Source organism: Choristoneura fumiferana, chromosome 7 (assembly GCF_025370935.1).
Source record: "Choristoneura fumiferana chromosome 7, NRCan_CFum_1, whole genome shotgun sequence".
Classification (NCBI taxonomy): Eukaryota; Metazoa; Arthropoda; class Insecta; order Lepidoptera; family Tortricidae; genus Choristoneura; species Choristoneura fumiferana.
The window spans coordinates 14,990,727-15,013,151 of record NC_133478.1 but is presented as its reverse complement, the minus strand read 5'-3'; positions in this window follow the sequence as shown (position 1 = coordinate 15,013,151).

The following is a 22,425-nucleotide window of genomic DNA, read 5'->3' as shown; positions in this document are numbered from 1 at the left end:
ACCTCACGCTATACTAGCGCCTCTAGCGGTGAATTCATTCGCGATAGCTCATTGTCAGATCTATGGATTACAGGTACGAAGCCGCGGTTAAATTCTAGTATAAAAAATGCGTTGTTTTAGTAACAGCAATAAATTCACCAAAGTACTTCCGTGTACTGAGTGTTTATTAATTTGGTTTGGCTCTCGTGCATTGACAATCATTTGATAAAATCATTGCTCGCTGAAACGAAAAATCTAGTGAACTACTAAATCCAATTGTAGTAGATAGTGCCGAAGCGTAATTCAGGCAATATGATGTAAGCTGCTGTGAAATGGGTCGGTACAAGCATCGGCAAAATTACGTTTAGAGCGTTTTCACGCATCGCTGCCACCGAAAAGGTGATTCTGTCTTGTGGCACAATTTAAACACTTTGTTGTTCGTCTGTCTGTTTGTCACAAGGGCGGTTACATTCGCAGAACCGTAAAAGATCTAAGAAGGATTCATCCCGGGATATAATCATGTGGCTTTATATACAGTATGTACATGTCCTCTACTTAATAAACTCTTCCAGTACCTAGGCTAAAACTATAAACTCCAGAATTTCTTAAAAAAACTGCCAAGTGCGAGTCGGATTCGCGCACCGAGAGGTCCGTATTATAAATATTTTTTATTATATGATGTAACTAAAAATTAACGGTTTTCGCAATTTTTCCTTTATCTGTGCCGTTGTCGTTGCTTCGCTACCAAATTTCAAGATTCTGAGTTCACGGGAAGTACCCTGTAGGTTTTGATTCCCTTGCGAGTTTCGAAAATTTGCGGAAATTTGCGGCATAAACGGCTGTATTTTTTGATTGCATTGAATTAGAAGTTCGATTTTTTCACAGCTCCAAGGGACAGTAGACCTGATTATTTGATATAAATTTCAGCTTGATACCTCTACGCGTTCCTGAGAAAAAAAGGTTCCGTTTTTTCCTTCTGAGGTACGGAACCCTAAAAAATGGATGCAAATGCNCTGCTCGTATTCTATCTCAGGTAGGTAGGTCCACAAACACCACTGAATCGCTTTGCAGCTGTGTGTATACATCTGCAGACACCTGCATGCAAACGTCGTAAAATATCATGAAGAAACCCTGACGACCTTTTCCAACAGCCTAAGCTGGTTATAAATTTCAAATGCAATTTTGCACGTGACTGCTTTAATACTCAGTGATGCAAGCCCGGGTCTGAAATCATGATCCTCTGCTTGACAGGCCTTAAGTCACACCACTAGGTTATTACGTCTTTACAAATAACTAACATGTCGTGTAACATTATGTTACAACCTTAACATAGAAGTATCGGATTATAAACATTATCACTATCATCATCACCACTATTTCATCATCAGCATAGTAGTCTACTACTGAACATATAAGCCTCCCCCATTGCACCCTGTCTTCGGCTGACGCATGTAACTTCTACCAGCAGCCTTTGATCCTATACTTACGTTTACCGTGACGCGGTCTCCACTCAAGAACTCGTTTACCTACTCCAACGGTAGTCAGTTCTTCGACAGATTTGGCCAGCCCTCTGCAACTTCAATTTGCTAATTCTCTGAGCTATATCGATGATTTTCTATGTTGGATAGTCTCTTTGCGGATTATAATATTCACGAGTATAAGATCCACTTACGCTGTAAAGCTTAGGTAAATATTTTCCAGTTCCATTATTGTGTTTTAGGCGAAAAGCAGTCTTTGTTGAAAGCAATCCCCGTAAAACGCGCACGTGCATTCGCGCTGAGACTTGGCTATGCTCGCCTTAGCACCTTTTTTAAAGTGAAACTTACGTTAAAGTTGTAAATTAACTACTAACCCCCAAAAGCTTTACTGACAGTGTACCTACCGTGTATTGTACCGTTTTTGTTAAACTTAAAACTTAAAATTGCTAAAAGTGGCTCCGAAGCGGTAACGTTTCGTGTGCTCTGCCTACCCCATTTGGGAATACAGGCGTGATGTTTGTGTGTGTTGTGTGTGTCATTTAATAAAACTAGGTGACCCACATAGTCAAATGACGGCTTAACTAAAATGGAGAAATTATCCAGAACTGGGTACCCGGATAAAAAAGCGTTGCAGCTCGTGCCTACACTATGCTGAGTGGAGCCCATTTCACTCTATTCGGCACTTATTATGTGTAAGTAGACAGGAACCAAATTGTTTGTTTTATTTTTATATTTAGTGTTATTTTTGTTTAGTGCATATACATGGAGTCTTATACCAAGTAGCAATCACACTTCGTAGCATTAAGTAAAATACACCCCAAGTAAAACATCTATCTTCCATTATGTTGCTTTACGGTGCAGATTATTTGGGTCAACTTCATAGGTATTTTGCAGCTGGTAGGACCTTGTGCAAGGTCCGCCCGGATTGCTACCACCATCTTGCTCGCTAATCCTGTCGTGAAGCAGCAGTGCTTGCACTGTTGTGTTTCGGCGTGGATAGTAAGACAACCGGTGAAATTACTGGCACTTGAGGTATCCCATCTTAGGCCTCTAGGTTGGCAACGCATCTGCAATACCCCTGGTGTTGCAGATGTTTATGGGCGGTGGTGATCTCTTACCAATGCAATTTGCCAATATATTGCAAAACTGATTTTGTAAGACATCACCTAGAGTTGTGGATAACGCTCATTTTCGAGGCTTAAAGACTCGAGCCCTTAAGACTCCAGAGTCTTAAAGACTCAACTATATCTGACAATTAAATTGGCTTACTTTACGTGTATGGATGCAAGAAACCGTCTTTGCGGCCTTTGAGTCGCTAAGCCTCGAGAGTCTTTAGGGTTCGAGTCTTTAAGCCTCGAAAATGAGCGTTATCCACAACTCTAGGTGATGTCTTACAAAATCAGTTTTGCAATATATTGGCAAATTGCATTGGTAAGAGATCACGAAATGAGCATTTTTCACAACACTAATATCACCTACTTAACTACATACCTACTAGTAGGCCTTAGTTTTGTAGTCACTAAAGTTCCGTGTCGCCTACGCTAGCTCCTGTTGCTCCCAATTCATCTCGGGGGCAAAAGGATAGCTAAGGTGCCGCCCGCGCCCCCTGAATTCTGCAAAGGGAGCGAAGGAGTAGCCTGCGGCCACCGATCACCATGCGCCGAAAGTTGTTGCGTATGATGATGGCTTCACTCCGGTGGTAAATCGAAAACGCCGTCTAAAGCGCAATCGCAATCAGCGTAGGACCGTTCCTGCAGCGTCGTCTTGTATTCAAGCTGCAGTACCGATGGTGGACATCTACCTGTCTTGGTTGGACAAGAAGACGACACCGGAGGCAGTAAAGGCCCGGTTACACGGAGCCCATTTAGAGCTGCCCATCCTCCCGCTCGAGTCTCAAAGGGCTAACAATTTCAGCTCATTTACACTCCAAGTGCCTGCCAACCCACTCTCCACTTTTTTGTGTTTTTTATATGTCTTTTTTTTGTATACTTACATTGTGTTTTTATAGCGCATTGGTTTTAACTGTAATGCTGTAATTTTTTGTTGACTTATAAATAAAAAAGAAAATAAAATAAAAAGTTATGTTACAAGCAACCATTTTTTTTGTTACTGTTAGCAAATCTTTTATTTTTTTTCAGTGTATTCATACGTTTGTAACCATTTTTTTAATTACTTTTTAATGCCAACAGCTACGGACCAGTATACGAGAGTAATTTAACACTGAAGCAACGCTTTCTATGGTACATTATTGTAGTTGTGTTCAGTTACTGTTTTGTCTTATCAAGCCAATTTTAGATAGAAGTCTTGATGATCTTAAAACAAAAAAGTGTGCACGAATGCGGTAATATTACAGATAACAAATGGTTGAAGCTAAGAGGTGGCAAGGGATAAAACCGCGGTTTACAGCGTTCAGGCGCGGTCTCATATTCATACGGCGCTACTTCATCGGGCACCATTCATATTTTGAAGTTAAGGTGGCGTTCTGAAGGCGCGTTTGAGTGTCATTTTTAATTTTAAGACAACGAGAGAATTTATTCTTCCTTTCCTTTTAAAATATGGCTTTTCTGTCCTAATTAAAAGGACAATTTCGCCAGTGTCAAGGTAAACTCTCTTTGAGAGGGACGTTGTACGGTGATTGTAGTTTTTGCAACTTGATAGTAAAATTCCAGAAACCACGTGGAGACAACTTGCGCATTAAAAAATGTCAGACACGAGAGCAATATTGAATTTTAGGATCACTGTTCACTGTAAAGGTTAATCGCTGCATAAAACACTATCAAAATTATACTTCAACTAGCCAAAGAAACAGAAATAGCAAAATTAGATATTGCTTACATCCGCCATGTTCGAATGCTACAAATCGAATCCGAGAGAATTTTAAAAACACACATTTTACAACTACGGTGCCACTTGACGACTACAATATTCTAGGTTATAAAAACGTACCTGTGTTCGTCACTGTCCCAATAATTGGCATCTTCAATCTTACGTCATTAGCAATAGAGATGACAGCAGAGTGTAGTCCATTGGGCATTAGCGTGACGAGCACGCGGAAGTTTAACTTTAGTCATAAAAAATATAGGTAACCAATGAAAATAAGCTCAAGAAAGCAGCAAAATGCCGCAAGTTCTATTCCATCCTGTTATGTTCACGCTATCTTGAGAGCTTCAGGGTATCCAGGTACAGCCAAACTACGGAGATGTGTTCTTAATCGCTTTATTCACCAGACTGACGTACATGACAGAGCTTCAGTGACATAGCATATAATGTGCTTAAAGCTACCCTCTTTGAGTACATACATCACACATCTAAACCCTTCCAATAATTCCCTACAACCGCAGCATAGCAGTATTTTCCTAGTATTAAACAACAAACTATTAATAGATGAACGTTATTCCATTAATCTTTCCTATCGGAACCGTACCTCGGCACACTGTCAACAGCCGGCGTGTAAATAATAAAGACCCCGCATCTTGAGGAGCCAACACAATCATGGCGGTAGGAGGGGGCGTCGTGAACTAATCTAGGTAGGGACAATAATCAGCTCAAATATACTAGCAAAACTCTGGAATGAGCTATCGCCTGCGGTATTTCCGGACCGCTATGACCTTCAAGTTTTCAAGAAAAGAGCGTACTCCTACCTTAAAGGCCGGCAACGCACTTGTGACTCTTCTGGTGTTGCAGGTGTCCATGGGCGACGGTAATCGCTTACCATCAGGCGATCCGCCTGCTCGTTTGCCCCCTATACCATAAAAAAAAAAAAAAAAACTAGAGCCTAAATAAGTTTTTGGTAAAAAAATAATCTTTAATACAAGTTTTTTTTGCTGACTGCACTTTTTGTTGACTGTACTTGTATTGTCACTCAAACTACATTTGCATGCCAAATTTCAAGTCGATGCCATTAACCGTTGAAGAGTTCCGTACTGTGCAGGACTACTAAGATGTCACTACTTACCACATTATTATATTGTCACGCAATTTACATAAGTATTTATACCAAGTCAATCTAACTACTGGATGGTCAAATTTAACATACAAGATTTGATTTCAGACAGACAACGGGTCAGGTGAAACTAAATAAAAGCTTGTAAAAAAAGAAAAACGAAGTACTTAAATACTTCAGGTTTTACTAAAAAAAAAAAAAATTGCTTCTTTGGTTATTCACATAAACACTCGTGTCAAACAGTAACATAAAACAAATAAGGTAAACGTGCGAGTTTACCTGCGGTTAACGTTTACGTGCTGGTTTAATCTTATGTCATTAGCAATAGAAATGACGGCAGGGTGTCGTCTATTGGGCATTGGCGTGACGAGCACTCGGACGTTTACCTTACATATCGATTGTATTTATTTATGGCGCTATCTGATGAGTTTTTTTTTTAATATCACTAGATGGCATTAGTGTCAAGAGGTTCGTTTCATGTTAGTCTTGCTTGTTATTGACTCATTTGTAACCCCCGATGCAAAAAAGGGATCTTATAAGTTTGACCGCTATGTGTGTTTGTGTGTCTGTGTCTGTCTGTCTGTGGCACCGTAGCTCTTAAACGGGTGGACCGATATAAATGCGTTTTTTTTTATTGAAAGCAGGTTTTCTAGCGATGGTTCTTAGACATGTTTTATCAAAATCGGTTAAGCCATTTTTGAGATATTGAACTTTGAAGTGACAAAGGTGGGGGTTTAGCAACTTTTTGTTGGCTAGGTTATGTTATTTAACCAAACAAAAACGTGACCAATAATTCTATCTGCATACCTTTTAACACAAACCTAAAACTGAAAGTGAATAGTACATTGTGTCTTAAGGGCGGTAAATAAGGAATTACGAACGAGAGTCTATTAGAAGCCCGAAGTCGAAGACTGAGGGCTTTAATGAGTCGATGTTCGTAATTCTAGTACCGCCCGTGCGACATACAATGTTTTTCATCACATTTGCAAGTAAAATTTTATAATTGTGAAAGAAAAAATATAATTCTTCCAAATATTAGCCCATTTACCGACCTTGGCTTCATGACAAGAAAATGTGTATGCGCAATGACTCATTTACCGACCATGGGTTTCATGACAAGCACATTAAGGTCGAGGGTTTTATTTGGGGGGTTGCAACTAAGGTAGCCTGCATGTTACGAAACTGTTTACGAGCAAGTGTGATGAAAAGGTAATTATAGCGCATTAACAAATAATAAAAATCGATTAATCTGTCATCTCCCAGGATAACAGGATCAAAGGAATTTAGGCACAAATTTGTGCCTCTGGGAGAGGACAGGTAAGCGTGAGTTGGTCGTAGTGAAAAAAAAACTAAAGATTTTCTCACGAATTATTTATTTCCTCCCTTCTTTTTCGGAACCCTCAGTTCGCGAGTTGCGCATTGGGTGATTTTTTAACCCCCGACGCAAAAAGAGGGGTGTTATAAGTTTGACCGCTATATGTGTCTGTCTGTGGCACCGTAGCTCTTATCGGGTGAACCGATTTAGATGTGTTTTTTTTTATATGAAAGCAGGTTTACATGTTTTATCAAATCGGTTCAGCCGTTTTTCAGTTATTGAACTTTGAAGTGACAATGACGGGGGTTTTCCAAAATTTTCTGGTTAAGTAGGTTATGGAAATAGGTAATATGTATGTATGTATGTAAATACTTTATTGTACATAAAACACAAAAATAATCTTCTTTTTTTTTTTATTCGACTGGATGGCAAACGAGCAAGTGGGTCTCCTGATGGTAAGAGATCACCACCGCCCATAAACATCTGCAACACCAGGGGTATTGCAGATGCGTTGCCAACCTAGAGGCCTAAGATGGGATACCTCAAGTGCCAGTAATTTCACCGGCTGTCTTACTCTCCACGCCGAAACACAACAGTGCAAGCACTGCTGCTTCACGGCAGGATTAGCGAGTAAGATGGTGGTAGCAATCCGGGCGGACCTTGCACAAGGTCCTACCACCTGCAAAAGCCAAGTTCTTCTTCTGAAAGTGCCACTCCATTACTGGAGGTTGGCCGTTAGCTCTGAAAATTTCTCCCTATCTTGAGCCATCTGGAACAGTTGATCTGCACTGCTGATCCCGGTCCCATCCCAAATATTCCGCAGCCATGATTACTTCCGCCTGCCAGGGCACCGCTTTCCCTGTATTTTGCCCATCAATATTAGCTGCAGCAGCTGATACCTGTCATGGCACAACACGTGCCCCAGATATTCGAACTCGCGCTTTTTGACGGTACAAAAATAATACAAAAAAAAAAACAACAAACAAAGAGTACAAGGCGAACTTATCCCTAAAAGGGTCTTTTCAAAGCTACCTAAACAGGAAGGAAAAACTTAAAGATAGTACAATGGTTATACAGGGGTATTCAATTCAATGCGTTAAGTAAAGGCTGTTAGCTCTAGTTAGTCCCTGTAATGTTTAATTCAGTGGGATTAGTCGCTGATTTACTTTGAACTTATGTTAATTAGATTACTGGAGCTTGACGTCGCAGATGTTTGTTGTGGTTACACTATAATGATCTGTATCTATTAATAGCAACTGCTTATCTTGTTACTGAGGGGAGTATATATACATAATTTACACATACAATAGGGATGTTGACACCATTAAAAAATAACCGAAGACACGACTCCAGTAAAAAACACTTTAATTTAGCCCTGAAAACCTGATTAATTTTCGATTAACTGCAAAATTAGATTTTTTGTTGCTTTAAAACAAATAAATAGTTAGTTGATTGAGTTGGCGTATGCTGAGACCCGCGCCAAAAGTACGCAAGCTTAAAATTATAAATCCAACCAACGCAATACCATGAGAACCGAAACTCGGCCAATGAATGCCAAACGCTCAAATCGAATTACGAAACCGTACCCGTAGTCAAACGGGTATTAAAACAGTTGATTACGTTACAAAGTGCGAATTAATGGCGATTACTAATCTAAATAAAATTTGAAAGCGCGTGGGAATGGCCCTGATACTAATTTTGTAGAAACCTTCCTTGAGTCTTCCTTGTTCGATTTTGCATTGTGCCTCGTTTACTCGCCATTTCATTTGATACTAGTACTCTTTACTTAAAGATAAATAAAAATAAAGTGAATACTTGGGGACTAAAAAAATTTTTTTTGGGTTGTGTTTGTTTGGTTTGCTAGTCTAACATGGGTAGCATGGGTGTACGGTTGTGTTACTCTAAAGATGAGCTCCGGTTGAGTTCGAAACGCGTCAGTGTACTGTGGTGGTGGTGATAGATGGGCTTATGTGTTGTGGCACTACGCGCCACCGCTCTGCTCGTTCGTAGTGTGCGTGTGCGGCAGCCGCCGAGTCGCGTTCTCCTGTGAAGAAGGGCTACGAAATAGCCCGAAACATGTCGAGCTAAACTCGATTTTAGACGTGAATTATCCGTTACAATATCATTTAATATAAGTGAGCCTCACGGTAGTTTCATGTTCAAAATTGACACTCCAAGTATTGAATAAATTATATTTAAAAAATTAAAACAAGACTTTCAGTTCGATAGCGTAACGTTTAAACCAACAAATAATGCTATTGCCACTTTTAGCACTAGGTACATGCAAAAGTATCGATAGTTTGCGTAACAGTAGGAGGGACTCTATTACGTCAGTTTGGCATCTGTCATTTGATTCATGTTAGAAAAAATAGAATATACCAACTCACCATTAACCAAACGCCGCACAGCACGCGGTAAACTTATCAGGTGCTATAAGTAGTCCGATCTTAATCTTTAACAAGGTAGCTTGTACTTACCTAAAACTTCGGCTCTTCAATAATTCAGCTAATTGGCTTGCACCTTAAAGAGTTTCAAACAGGGCTCGGGCGGGGCAGGCGTGAAACTTGAAAGGGAGGGACATTTTCGTTAATATTATTCTGAGAACGAACACTATTAGCGGATTCGGAAACGGCAAGTATGAAGCTTGGTGAAATGAGAATAATCTTTTGTGTCACATCGTGAGTGACTTATCTCCTACTGGACACAGGCCTCCTCTCAGAATAAGACGGCTAGGGCTGTTTGCAAGTGTACACAGTGTGGATTGGCAACTTCACACAGACCATTGAATTGCTTTGCAGTTTTGTGCAAGTTTTCTTACAATGTTTTCCTTACCGTAAAACTCGTGGTAAATGCAATGTCGCAGTAACCCAGTGGCAACCCATAGCTAGAGGCCGTAGATCAAGATCTATGGCTTCTCCTCCATAGGGTTGTTGGGTCAAATCCGAACTAGTACCTATTGTTTTTCAAAATTCATTTGCGAAATTACATTATTATTTTATTACCCTTTTTTGCTTTTTGACATTATGTTTTATTTTCCAATTAATAATTTAGTATCAAAATTCTTTGCCCAATATTAATTTTGTCACCGTTATTAGCATGAAACTAAAACAATCTCCGCTATTTAAAAGCCGAGCGCACCAAAACTCAAATGCCAAAGCCAAACCTGTTAAAATTAGATTTTATTTCAAAGCAAAAATGCCCCTTAAAATGTTTGAAACTAAAAACTTACAACCCTCACTATATTACAAAGACTTTAATAAGCTTCAAGCGTACGTGAACAACATAAAGATGCCAATTTTTTTAAATTTAAGCCCGTAAGTCCTTTACCCGAGCGCCACGCCGTGTCAACGCTAAAGTGAAGAAAAAGGTATTTTAGTTTTAGTTTTACATGGTAGGAATATTCCTACTGTTAAACCGTGATTTTTAGTTTAGTTTTGTATCGATAGATGTCACTATCTCGTCTTAATAAAAAGCTAAATCGCACTGTTGAGTTTTTTCCCGGCCTATCGTGGTTTAAGTAACCTGTGCGTTCTACATTCAAACACCTACTAATATTATAAATGCGAAAGTGTGTGGTTGTGTGTGGTCCATATCAACTCTCATACCTGTGTTGTTCTACAGGATAGGAGACCATTAAAATATAATAATTTCTAAAGAAAGTTTGGGCCAAAAAGAAAATTATGAATAAGAAAAATTATGACAACATTATGACTCGCGTAAATTATGAGAGTAGAAATTGTGAGTGTGTGTCTGTGTGTATGTTTGTTACTCCATCACGCTTAAACGGCAGGACGGATTTGAATGAAATTGATAAGTTGATAGCTGGACGTCTGGAATAATGCATAGACTACTTTTTATCCCAATTCCGATACCCACGGAATAGGGATAAAATTTCGAACTTTCAACCACTTACATGGTTTAGAGTCATAAAATTTGGCACGCACACCGGAATTTATTAAATCCCGAAATTTGAATCCAACTGTTGGTTTTAATGGTTAACGCGTGCGTACTTGCGTAGCCGCGGGTGAACACTAGTTTTTTGCTTGGAATAGGGGGCAAACGAGCAAACGGTTCGCCTATGGTAAGCAGTTACCGCTGCCCATGGACACCTGCAACACCAGAAGAGACACAGTTGCGTTGACAGCCTCTTTGGTAGAGGTACTCTCCATTCTTGAACTATTTTTCTCTCTTGTACTATTATCTATTCTGTGGTTAATTACAAATAGAAACTTCATATAAATCGATTATCGGTATCGGTTAGACATGCATACATAGTTACTTTCGCATTTATAATCTAATACCTTTATACGAGCAATTTTTATATATATACGAGTATGTCGTGGATTACAACAATCAAGCCTTATAGGATTGTTAATTGACTATTTTACAATATCGAAATGACGGCGAACGCCGTGTGACGTAGGTACCGATTGTGGTCCACGAGGATGGGCTCTTTGGCCGGAACGTCATTCTACTTCGGACTGTGGGGACGACAACACCTGGCTAATGATTCTGTCAGTTCGTCTGTCGATTAGCTCTGTACATACTCTGATTGGTTTTGTAATTTAATTATTATCGGCTGGTGAAATAAAACAACTGTGCTCCAAAAGAAGATGAAGCTCTGACTCAAGTACCTACATACATCATGAACGCATCCTGACGGCGAGACGGATGTACTCTCATTCCATCCATCATCATCATCTCATCTTTCCTCACCGCTCTAGTCAACATATATTCAGGGATCTCGGAAACGGCTCCAACGATTTTGATGAAATTTGGTTTTTGGGGGTTTTCCCGGATGACAAATCGATCTAGCTTGGTCTTATCTCTGGGAAAATGCTTATTATTGAGTTTTAGCCCGAGCAAAGCTCGGTCGCCAAGGTACTATTAGTAATGAAATAACTACCGTCTACTCTTATATCATCTACCTACTATTGTCAAAATGGAAAATTTTAAATCATTTATTACATTAGCTCAAACGCCTATGAGCTTAATACCAGTAAATAACCCAATTACCTAAACCATTCAAGCACTTAACGTGCATAGATAATGATCGATTGAACTCCGAACGCCACTGGCTCCATTCGGAGACGCTTATCCATACTATTTTGTACGCCTGGAACCCTATGGAAATCAGGTAGGCGGTATTAATTAATGGGAATTTCGAATTATGCAGTGCAGTGATTCAGCGACAGCTATATTTCAGAGATCGTAAACTCTTGGTCGGGAATAATCCGCTTCGTAATTAGAAAGACCGTGCCGCCCCGCCCACGCTAATAGAAGGTATTTATTAATAGGGGAGTAAGAGGGATGGTATGATATGAAATTATGAACTTCGAATTTCGAATTTCAGAGTAGCGACTGGCTGGTTAGTTGAGGTTCGCCGTTAAATTGTGTGGATAATATGAGAATTTTACAGAGCTTGCCTTAATGATTAACTGAAATAAGTAGTTCTATGATACTATATCAGTTTCAAAGAAAAAAGAGTTGGAATAATGGATTTTTTTCATGTATTATTATCAAAACTTATCGGGGACTGATGTAACAGGGGTGAAATATATTGTTTTTATGACCAATTAAAAGCATTGTTGAAGTTAAGCATGATATTGAAGTTTAAAAAATTAAGTTGTATTATTAACAAAAGTTTTTTTGGCGGGGGTATTTTATCTTACACTAGCCGTAACCCGCGTGTCCATCCACGCAGAATTCGTTTATCGCTTTCCCGCGGGAACTATGCAAATTTTGGGGATAAAGACTATCCTATGTCCTTCTCTGGGACTCAAACTATCTATATTCCGAATTTCACCTAAATCGGATCAGTGGTTTAGTCGTGATGAAGCAACAAACAAACAGACTTACAAACTTTCGAATTTATAATATTAGTGGGATAGTGGGATAGTCATCAGGTCGAATTTCAAGGGTCAGGATATAGAATTAACAATTAGTTACCTACTGAATTTCGTTTGTTTGAAGTTTTCAGTTACAATTGATGCCCGTACACGAATAAAACATAAAAAAGCACCACACAGAAACAAAACTATAAAGTTCACAGAATTTGCCAACTCCTGAATTCAATAATATTAAAATAACCGTATATTCATAAACAAACGCAAAATCTGGGTAATTTAATCGAATTTACTCGTGCTCTTTTGGCCACAAATATCCCAGACGTACTCCATTAAGTTAAAAGCATAAACTTGAAAATAAGTCCTCAATGAAATTGTGACCTTTTCGTTCACATTCCACTTAAAGACTCTACATGTATCTTGTTTCGTAAGAAAATTATTTAATATCATAATGAAAGGTTTCATATCTCTGCCAAAGTTGTACAGTTTGCGAAATGATGTTCAATTATATTAATAGTTTCTCTTCGCGAGAATAAGTCATTTATTGAGTGTCAAACAATCTCTCGCTTAATGCGGAGATCGACATTCGTATTGGCAAAGCGGCGACCATGTTCGGGAAGCTTAATACAAGAGTGTGGAACAATAAAAAGCTCACCACAAAGAGCAAGATGGTTGTCTTCCAGGCTTCCATCATGAGCATCCTTTTGTACGGAGCTGAAACCTGGACAACGTATGCAAAACAAGAGCGTCGGTTATACTCCTTCTATATGCGCTGTCTGCGTAGGATCCTGGGTATTTCATGGCAAGACAGGGTCACCAACGAGAGGGTTCTAGAAATTGCACAGCTGCCTAGCCTAATCGCTCTTCTCAAACAGAGACGCTTACGTTGGCTAGGGCACGTGCATAGAATGGAGCCCTCTCGATTACCGCGTCATGTCATGCTCGGCGCAGTGGCCAATGCCAAGAGAAACGTCGGGAGACCTTTGCTCAGATTTAAGGACTGCGCTAAGCGAGACATGGCCGCCTTCAAAATAGACCACCTTGACTGGGAATTGTTGGCGGAGAAACGCACAGATTGGCGCGGACGTGTATTGGAGGGCCGCAAGTATTGCGATGAGGCCTGGCTCAAGGCACTTGCTGACAAGAGACAGAAACGACACAAAGGCGGTTCTGCACCAACATCCGCAGACTTCTCTTGTCTGGCCTGTGGGCGAACATGTCGCTCTCGCATCGGTCTGGTCAGCCACCAAAGACGTTGTGCACAGACGCCACGCCAAAATTCGTCTGGAACAGACGCGTAGGCCTGATGATGATGATGAATCATAATTATATACTGATTTATTTGTTTTATTTGTTTTAGTTGTCGAGTTCACTGCTGTTGTGTTCTTTTAACGCTTAAATGGTTCCAACGGAAGACCAGCGTCGGCCGCAAGGTTGACATCATGCTGAGTTGGGACCATTTCGTGACAAAATTTATTTCCTTTTTTCTTTTTCTTTTATTTGTAAAAAATCTCACGAATAAATGTTTTTCTTTCTTTCTTTCTTTTATTATAAAAGTATCTTTAAAGAGATTTAAAAGTATTTGAATTACGGATTTTTTATTTCATTTCATGTTTTCGTCTTTTTTTATTTAAATAGCTCTACGAGTCAATTATGTTGTTTCATTATTGTAGCGGAAGTACAAGTACTATTATAATTACGAACAATTTCAAGCTCTTCCTTGTTAAATTAGATTTAACATTTGGACTTTTCTAATTATTGAAATTGTAGTAAGTATGTACAAACTTACATAGTTTTTACCTACCGCTGAAAGTTTTTCTACGACTTTTCTAGACTAAAATGTGAGATATTATTTTTGGGTCGCATACTTATTGAAAGTCCGAATGTATAGTTTGTTACAATGATCGTTTTTCATAGTTCTTTTTTCTCTGAATCCAATAATCCCAACCTACGAGTATAGTATTCTATAGGATGACCATTTAAAAAATCAGAAAATTGTAAGGTTTCAATTTTTTTTTATTCGACTGGAGGGCAAACGAGCAAATGGGTCTTCTGGTGGTAAGAGATCACCACCGCCCATAGACACCTGCAACACCAGGGGGATTGCAGATGCGAATGGGGGAAAAATATGAAAAATATGATTCGGACAAAAATTACGCTGTGACTTGCGAAGAGTATGCGAACTTTGGCGCTCCCGTTATTTTTATACGCAAACTAAGCAAAAACTTAATAAAGCTAAATTGATTATTTTTGAAATTATTTTGAGGACTCAGTATTTATTTCTCGCAGACAACTTGAATTGTGACTATTGTGGTTGAATCGTTTTTATTTTTGCTAAAAAATAAAGTTTATTCTATAAAGCGTACTGCAAACTGATCATAAAACTACCGTGAGACTCACTCATGGTGACAGAAGCCCGATAACTCACCTCTTAAATCTAATTTAGCTTAGTATGTGCGTTTTCGGAAAAGCCATCATTGCTGAGAAGAAAGCGCCGCAAGAAACTTGGCAGAAAGTTTCTTGTTCTTTTGAACTTGTTCGTTTGAACTGTCGGTAGAGTTCGGGGAACAAGGTATCTTAAAGTTTTTCATTGCATAGTAGCACCTAAATCAATAAATAATTCAAAAAATAATAAGACTGTCTCTATCAACGCCACGCAATCCTATTACTCCTGTCTTATTCGACCAATTGCCGTTCAGACGTGCAATAAACGACGTCTATGTCAATGGAACCAAATGAAAGTCCGATACAAAATTATTTAGTACCCCTGAGGTCGTTAACCCTGACGCGGTCACAAAAGCCAGCCTGATTGTGCGAGGATTAGTCAGGTACAGTAGTGAATTAATTTGAAACGTGCCAATGATTTACAACCCCTGCCTTGGACGAAATTTAGTTATGGATAATGTACGCATAGTTTACGATGGCTTATTAACATTTACGAGCTTTCAAAATTTCTGACGGCTCTCTCTTTGTCTATAATTTTGCAAGCTTTCATTTAATAAAAAAAAAATTGTGTGTTGTTCCGGTCAAATCTTACACGTCGAATTTCGTAATTCTAGTGACCTGAAAATCCAAGCTTAATTGTGTACAGCATGTGGGCGAGGTAGACAATTATAGGTCCGTTCCTGCTGGCTCATGGTGAGGCACCAACTTCAAACTAGTAGTAAATTATTTTCATGGTTATTGTAGTATAATTTTTAGTTATAATGTTTTTTGGAGTCGGTTTTACTTTTTTTTTTATATTAGTATAATTTATTGAATCGGGCTTTACTAAAACAATTACGCCGACCTTATGATAGCTACGTCTATGCAACAAATGTGTGTTCATACAGCTCCTCCATCTCTACACTTTAAGCACTGTACAAACTCAGTGTGACCGAAGCAATTGTTTTAGTTTAATAATTTTATGTTTCGTGAGTACCAAAAACAAAAGGTGGTCATTTTCCCCATTCCTTTAAAACTTACTTTTTTTCAATCATCACATATTTATTTGTCACAGGTAATACTATCTTACATCCATCCATCTAATTTTTCTCACCCACAAATCACACAAGTTTCCTGTTAAACAGTCAAATGAAGCGCGTGGATACTTTATTATTGCTAAGTTTTTATAGACCTTTATAGCACCATAAAACCTACATGTACAGTTTTCAAATAAAACGTACCCAAATCTGTCTAAGTAAACTAACTTTTAACTTTTATCAGTGAGTTAAAAGAAAATCCCCGGAACTTTGTATTTACAGCACAAGGCCGGCTCCTAAATCTTTTGGAAGTTCTTGAGGCATGAAACGGGAAAAAACTTTAAGATATCCAAAGCGGTATGTAATAATAAGTTGATATTACGTATTGAAATGTACGAGGGATTTAAAGTGATGTTTGGAATTGAGCATTTTTGACAATCAAGTTTAGTATTTAAAGAAAGAGAAAGAAATTGAAAAAATAATAAATATAAAATAAAAATTTATTAAAAAAGCATCGGTTTACCAACTGTTTGCCGTTGGCTCCACACCAGGCAAAGCCTGTCACGTGGCGACCGGGATTCGGGTACAAAACACTTTACTTCATTTAGATTATACTTGAAATTAAACAAACTTTAAAAGTATTATAGGACCCAGGACTTATCACGCTTAACATAATAACCTAACCAACAACAAAAAGTTTGAAAACTCCCGAGTTTATCACTATAAAGTTCAATATCATCCTATTGCTGCAAATACCTATTAAGTGACTTTATGACGAAAATCTGTTTTGTAGATGCGCAGTGGCGAAGTTGCGTCATTATAAAGATGCACTTCCTTACTCTACCAGATAGTGTTGAGATGTGCTGTTTGAAAGATAGCTTATCATCAATTATTAGTACCAGGTATTTAACTGCTTCAGTTTTGGCAAGCGAGCTACACGACCATGTGTTAGAACCACTAGCACGGCTGCCACAGTCACCAGTGTGTCTTGTTAGATAGTTACGCGCAGAAACTGACGTCTCGAAAATGTTAGGGTAAGATTTGTTCACACTGACGTGCTTCGAAAATGTTATTGGTAGTAAGATTTGTTCACATTAAGTGTAAGTGTTATGTTTTACTGCAGCATTAAGTGTGAGTAATTATGTTTTACTGCAGCTGTGGTCCGCAACTTTGCATGTGTTGTATAGGGACATTATGTTAGAATACAATACAAAGACTCCTTATTGTACACGAGAAATAGTAAGCGATACAGAAAACAGATACACAGAGAAAAAAATGACAAGGTAAGCAATAGGCGGCCTTATCGCTTAAGAGCGATCTCTTCCAGGTAACCGTTTTACAGAAAGAAGGAAGGACTAGTTTACAGCAGGTGGTGCATCAAAAGTAGATCAGAAAATTAAAACCACTTACTTAACTTACTTTTACTTACTTATTACTTAATGTAAATAGACTTCATCATCGTTTGCCCAGATTTTACGTGCTGTATTGTATCGTTTTCCATAACTTTCATTTATCTGTAATATAATTTAATATTGGAAATTGCCATAGAAATAAAGTAAAATGCTGTAATTCTGAAAGACTAGTAAAATATAATTATTTTGACGCGTGGGTTCGTTCTAGGCAAGCTTTAGTAAATTAATACTTAGAGGAATTGGAAAGATTTATACACCATCATTTTGTAAATATTCTCGAGCGAAATCAGTTTGGGTCGCTGTTGATACTTAAGAGCTAACGTCGTATGCTAATTAAATAGAAGTAAACAATATGATTATGACAGTTCAGTGACGTGTCAGTAGCGTATTCTAGCATTTCTGAGATCTCGTTTAGCTGTTTGTTAGAACGCATCTTGACAAAGAGCCATCGATTGGTTCGAAACATGTCAAGTACACGGCGTATAAAAATAGAAAAAGGAGAAAAATTGAAAGAAAGAAGTGATGAATTGTTTGATATTTTTGAACTTTTAATAAGAACAACTTAGACATAACATATGTAGAAGTGTATTAAGTAAGTACCTAATGCCTGGTTTTTTGACAATCATACATAAGTGATTTATAAAATATTAGCTGTAAACCACTAAAACTTTTCCCGTTCGTTTGTAATCAATCTCCCAAATTAATTTCCGTTAAAAGTAATAAACAAACTAAGCATGATATTTCAAAATTCTCAACACCCCAAACTCACACCGGGTCCGTTCAAAACTTTTTTTGTTAAAAACAACGAAAACATAAACAAGGAAATAAAATAAACCCAACTCGAAACACCTAACGAATACGACCTCGAAAATACCAAATCAAATTTTGTCTAATAAAAATATTTTCATACTGTTCAGGAATACTCTTGGGGTTGTCTTATCAAATAAGTTAAACTCGATAAGTTTCAGTGGAAACGTCCCGCGGGGGAAAAGAAAAACAGGAAAAGTTCACACCTCGAAAAATGGGGGATTCACGTGAAGGTTTTGTCCGTAATAAACGACACTATCGATGGTATTAACTGCTTTCACGGTTAGAGTTTCATTACTTACCAACCTCCAATTGATTTGTAAGAACAATTCCGCCCGGATTGCTACCACCATCTTGCTCGCTAATCCTGCCGTGAAGCAGCAGTGCTTGCACTGTTGTGTTTTGGCGTGGAGAGTAAGACAGCCGGTGAAATTACTGGCACGTGAGGTATCCCATCTTAGGCCTCTAGGTTGGCAACGCGTCTGCAATACCCCTGGTGTTGAAGATATTTATGGGCGGTGGTGATCTCTTACCATCAGGAGACCCACTTGCTCGTTTGCCATCCAGTCGAATAAAAAAAGTACGTCTTTCTGCTCTGCTGGTACAGAACTCTCATTCGCAAAAATCTTTTTCCTAAATTGTTCTATTCTATTTTCCGAAACATCACAATTTCCTCTGTAGGTACGTGTTAGTGAGATCTGAGGCCCTTGTTCAGTGCACTCGAAATCACGATCGTTTCTTTCTTTCTGTAACACGGTAGGAGATGACGATAAAAAGAGATAATGAATGCGATCACAAGTGCCAGTGTCAGACAATACGGCCAAAATTACTACCCAAGAATCTAGTTATCCAGAAATTAACATTTTAAGATTTTTGCAAAATTTCCTTACAAAATAAAGATAAAGAAGTGGTTACTAACACATCTAAATCCAGTAGGAATTTACAGTCAACAACAAGTATCTTCGCCGAAATTACGGTACCCAAACTACGAATTAATAATAAGTCAGGGAGATTAACTCAGAACAAATTTCACACAAAAAATGGCCATACTTTAGTTTAGACCAAAACAACTTATGATTCAAATACGAATTATTTTCGAGGTTGCTATTAGACGTGCTTGTTGAATGGTTAACATTTAGAAACAAAGCAGGGATTGGTTTGCGCGCATATACAATGTCAGATGACGCGCAGAACTAGGTTTTTCAGCCCTACCTATTAGGACACGCAAGGTAATTTTTCTATCACAGTTACAATTCCTGACTTATTATTTATTCGTAGTACCCAAAGGCCAATATCCTACCGCGGCATTCTGGGATCGACGATAAACACAAGTAAAAGCCAAATGTGTTTGTGAATTAAGAATTCAATTCGCAAAGAGTAATTCATTGAAAATAATAATGTTAAAAATGTTCCACTTGAAAAGCCCGAGCAAAAAACGAGGGTTCATTCATGCCGACTAATTAATTCGCTACTTAACAACCAATCAAGGGAACTCTTCAATTTCTTGTCTTCGAACCTTTTACGGATTTTATGGGATCCATTAAATCGAGATTCTTTTAGGAACTATTTAATTGGGATCGAATTTAAAATATCAGCTTTACTTTATCTATTAATGCAATGTATGGTGGGCGAAAATTATTTCTAGCTTTTTCTTTTAAATGAAATTGAAGTAACTAAGTACGCACGCATCCTCACACGAGCACATCGCTCGAAGAACAGATAACGGTTGGGGGAGAAAAGTCCTCGAGTGGCGACCACGAACCGGAAAACGAAGTGTTGACAGCCCTTCCACTAGGTGGACTGACGACAACGTGAGAGTTGCAGACAACAGGTAGATACAAGCGGTGAATTGTTGATCATTGTGGCGTTCTAAGAGGAAGGCCTTTGCAGCTGAGCAGTTAACGTCTTGCGGCTGATGATGATGATGATAATGTAGGACACCAAATTCGAAGACGGTCAAAAATTAGCAGACAGGCAATTCAAATCCTTCTCTGAGTACTTACATGTAGGATTGCAGTATTTTCATCCAAGCCCTTTATTATTTCATTTCACTAAGTACTCCATTATTTATGCTTTGGTAATGAAACTCCTGATCACCTTTTCACTAGTCAGATCTATTTTACATGCGTCAAAACCATTGATGCTACTTGAAGAGAGAGGGTAAACTTTACTAGTAAAAAGAAAATAAGGGCATTTTTTCATTTGCATACAATTAATTCAACGAAATGTATTCGTATAGTAATATTAATATTTAAAATAATTTTTCAGAGAAGAAATGTTATAAAACATTGTATTTATTAGTATTTTAAACTCACTTGGCCTCTATTTTCTTTTGGGTAGTTTGTACACATAAATACATATATATATTAAAGCGAGTACTGCTTTTTCGCAACGTAACGTTTGGCAACCTGTTTCATTTCGCAACTCTTCATTTCGCAAACTCTAAAACTGTAAACATTTCAGGATTTATTTCAGGGCCATCGTGTAGAACCCTTTGGGTTAGGTTAGGTTAGTTTTATAATAATCCTGAAATATTTACAGTTTCAGAAATATTAAACAGTTGGGAAATGATAAGTTGCGATATGAAACAGGTTGCCAAACGTTATTCGCCGAAACATTAGTAAACCATATTAAAGAGCATAATTAAACTGGTCTTTTAAGGCTGTCTCAAAAACAAACTCAATTTAAACCCATAGACGAACACAACTCTATGATATTAACTTTATTATTTATTCCGTCGTACTCGTAATGTTCTCAAGAAAAACCGGAAACACTCAGCGCTCGTCCGGGGTGTCTCAAGGCTAGACTTCCGATTTGCTCATCCCTTCCCATTGTGGGTTATTTTTCCGGCGAAAACTTTGTTTAAAATTTTATATTCCAACATTCATAAAAGATAGTCGAAACCTTAACAATTTGCCGCTTTTTGTTCTCCCTTTTTGTTTAATTAAAATCCAGTCATTAGAGTTAAAAAGGTTTTTTACAAGCGCCATAAAGTCCTCTGCAAGATACCATACTAGTTGCGGACGTCCTGCTCAGCATTTCAGGCCACAGGGAGTAATGAAAAAGTTGGAAGCCAAAAACTACTGCACTGCAATGAAATGGATTTAAGTTTTGAGAATTTCTCGCGTGAGAGAGAATTTTTAACAATTTACGTGCCGTGTGGTAAGTTAAAAATAAAATAGACTATTTTATGCTTAGAAATAATAAAATGAACTTGAACAGTGTACAACTTTCTGAAATGTTTTTTGGTCATACAGTATTAACAGACTGCGCGAAGGAGGGCTATGTGTGTTTTTGAGAGTATTTTTTTAAACATTAATGCATTATAATGACAACCAAGCCACTAAAATAACTATTTGCCTATTAAAACGCAATTAATTTAATGGGCTCTTGATATTTCGAAAGAGAAAGTTTGTGCAAAGTTCCTACCTGTCTTTAAGTCCATATATTATTAAAGGGCTCACAGGGATCTGTTTTAATCAATAAAAACTGAGTTTATTCGTCTTCCCATGGTCAAATAACATAATTTTGGTGTCTATGTAATTACAAAAGCATACAAACTTACAAAAATTCTCCAAGAGAGCAAAACTTTCTGAAATATTTTTTCATGTGATAGCAATTGAACATGTGAGTCAGCTGATGGTAGGAAGAAGCACCTCTCATATAGGTACTTTCGTAGTACCGCGGGTTACCGATATCTTATTAACTTAAGTGCTCAGGAATACATCATGCGCCATTAATTTTACCGGTCACAATAATCTCTCCGATGGAACACAGCAGCGCAAACACTAAAATAGCAATCCGGATAAATCTTGCAAAAGGTAAAATAATTATTTAACTTATTTTCATTTATAGGAAAGCACACACATTTTAGGAAAGAATTGACGGGCTGGGAAGACTGTGCCAGATTACGGTCCGAGGGTCACCGACGGTGCTGGCTGGAAATCAGCGCTGGAGTGTTTTTAACGCTTCAGTATTATGCTGAGCCGGTGTCCGATTCACAACCGCAATGACACATACTATCTTACTACCTATCTCTATATTATAGTAATAAATAATATTATTGTCTTGTGAAGTGTTGTCTATTGTTGTATTGTGAATAAATATATTTTCTTTCTTTCTTTCTTTAGATTGTCAGTTATCACATACCAGCTTTTTCAGTCTAATTCATTTCTTGGAAACAA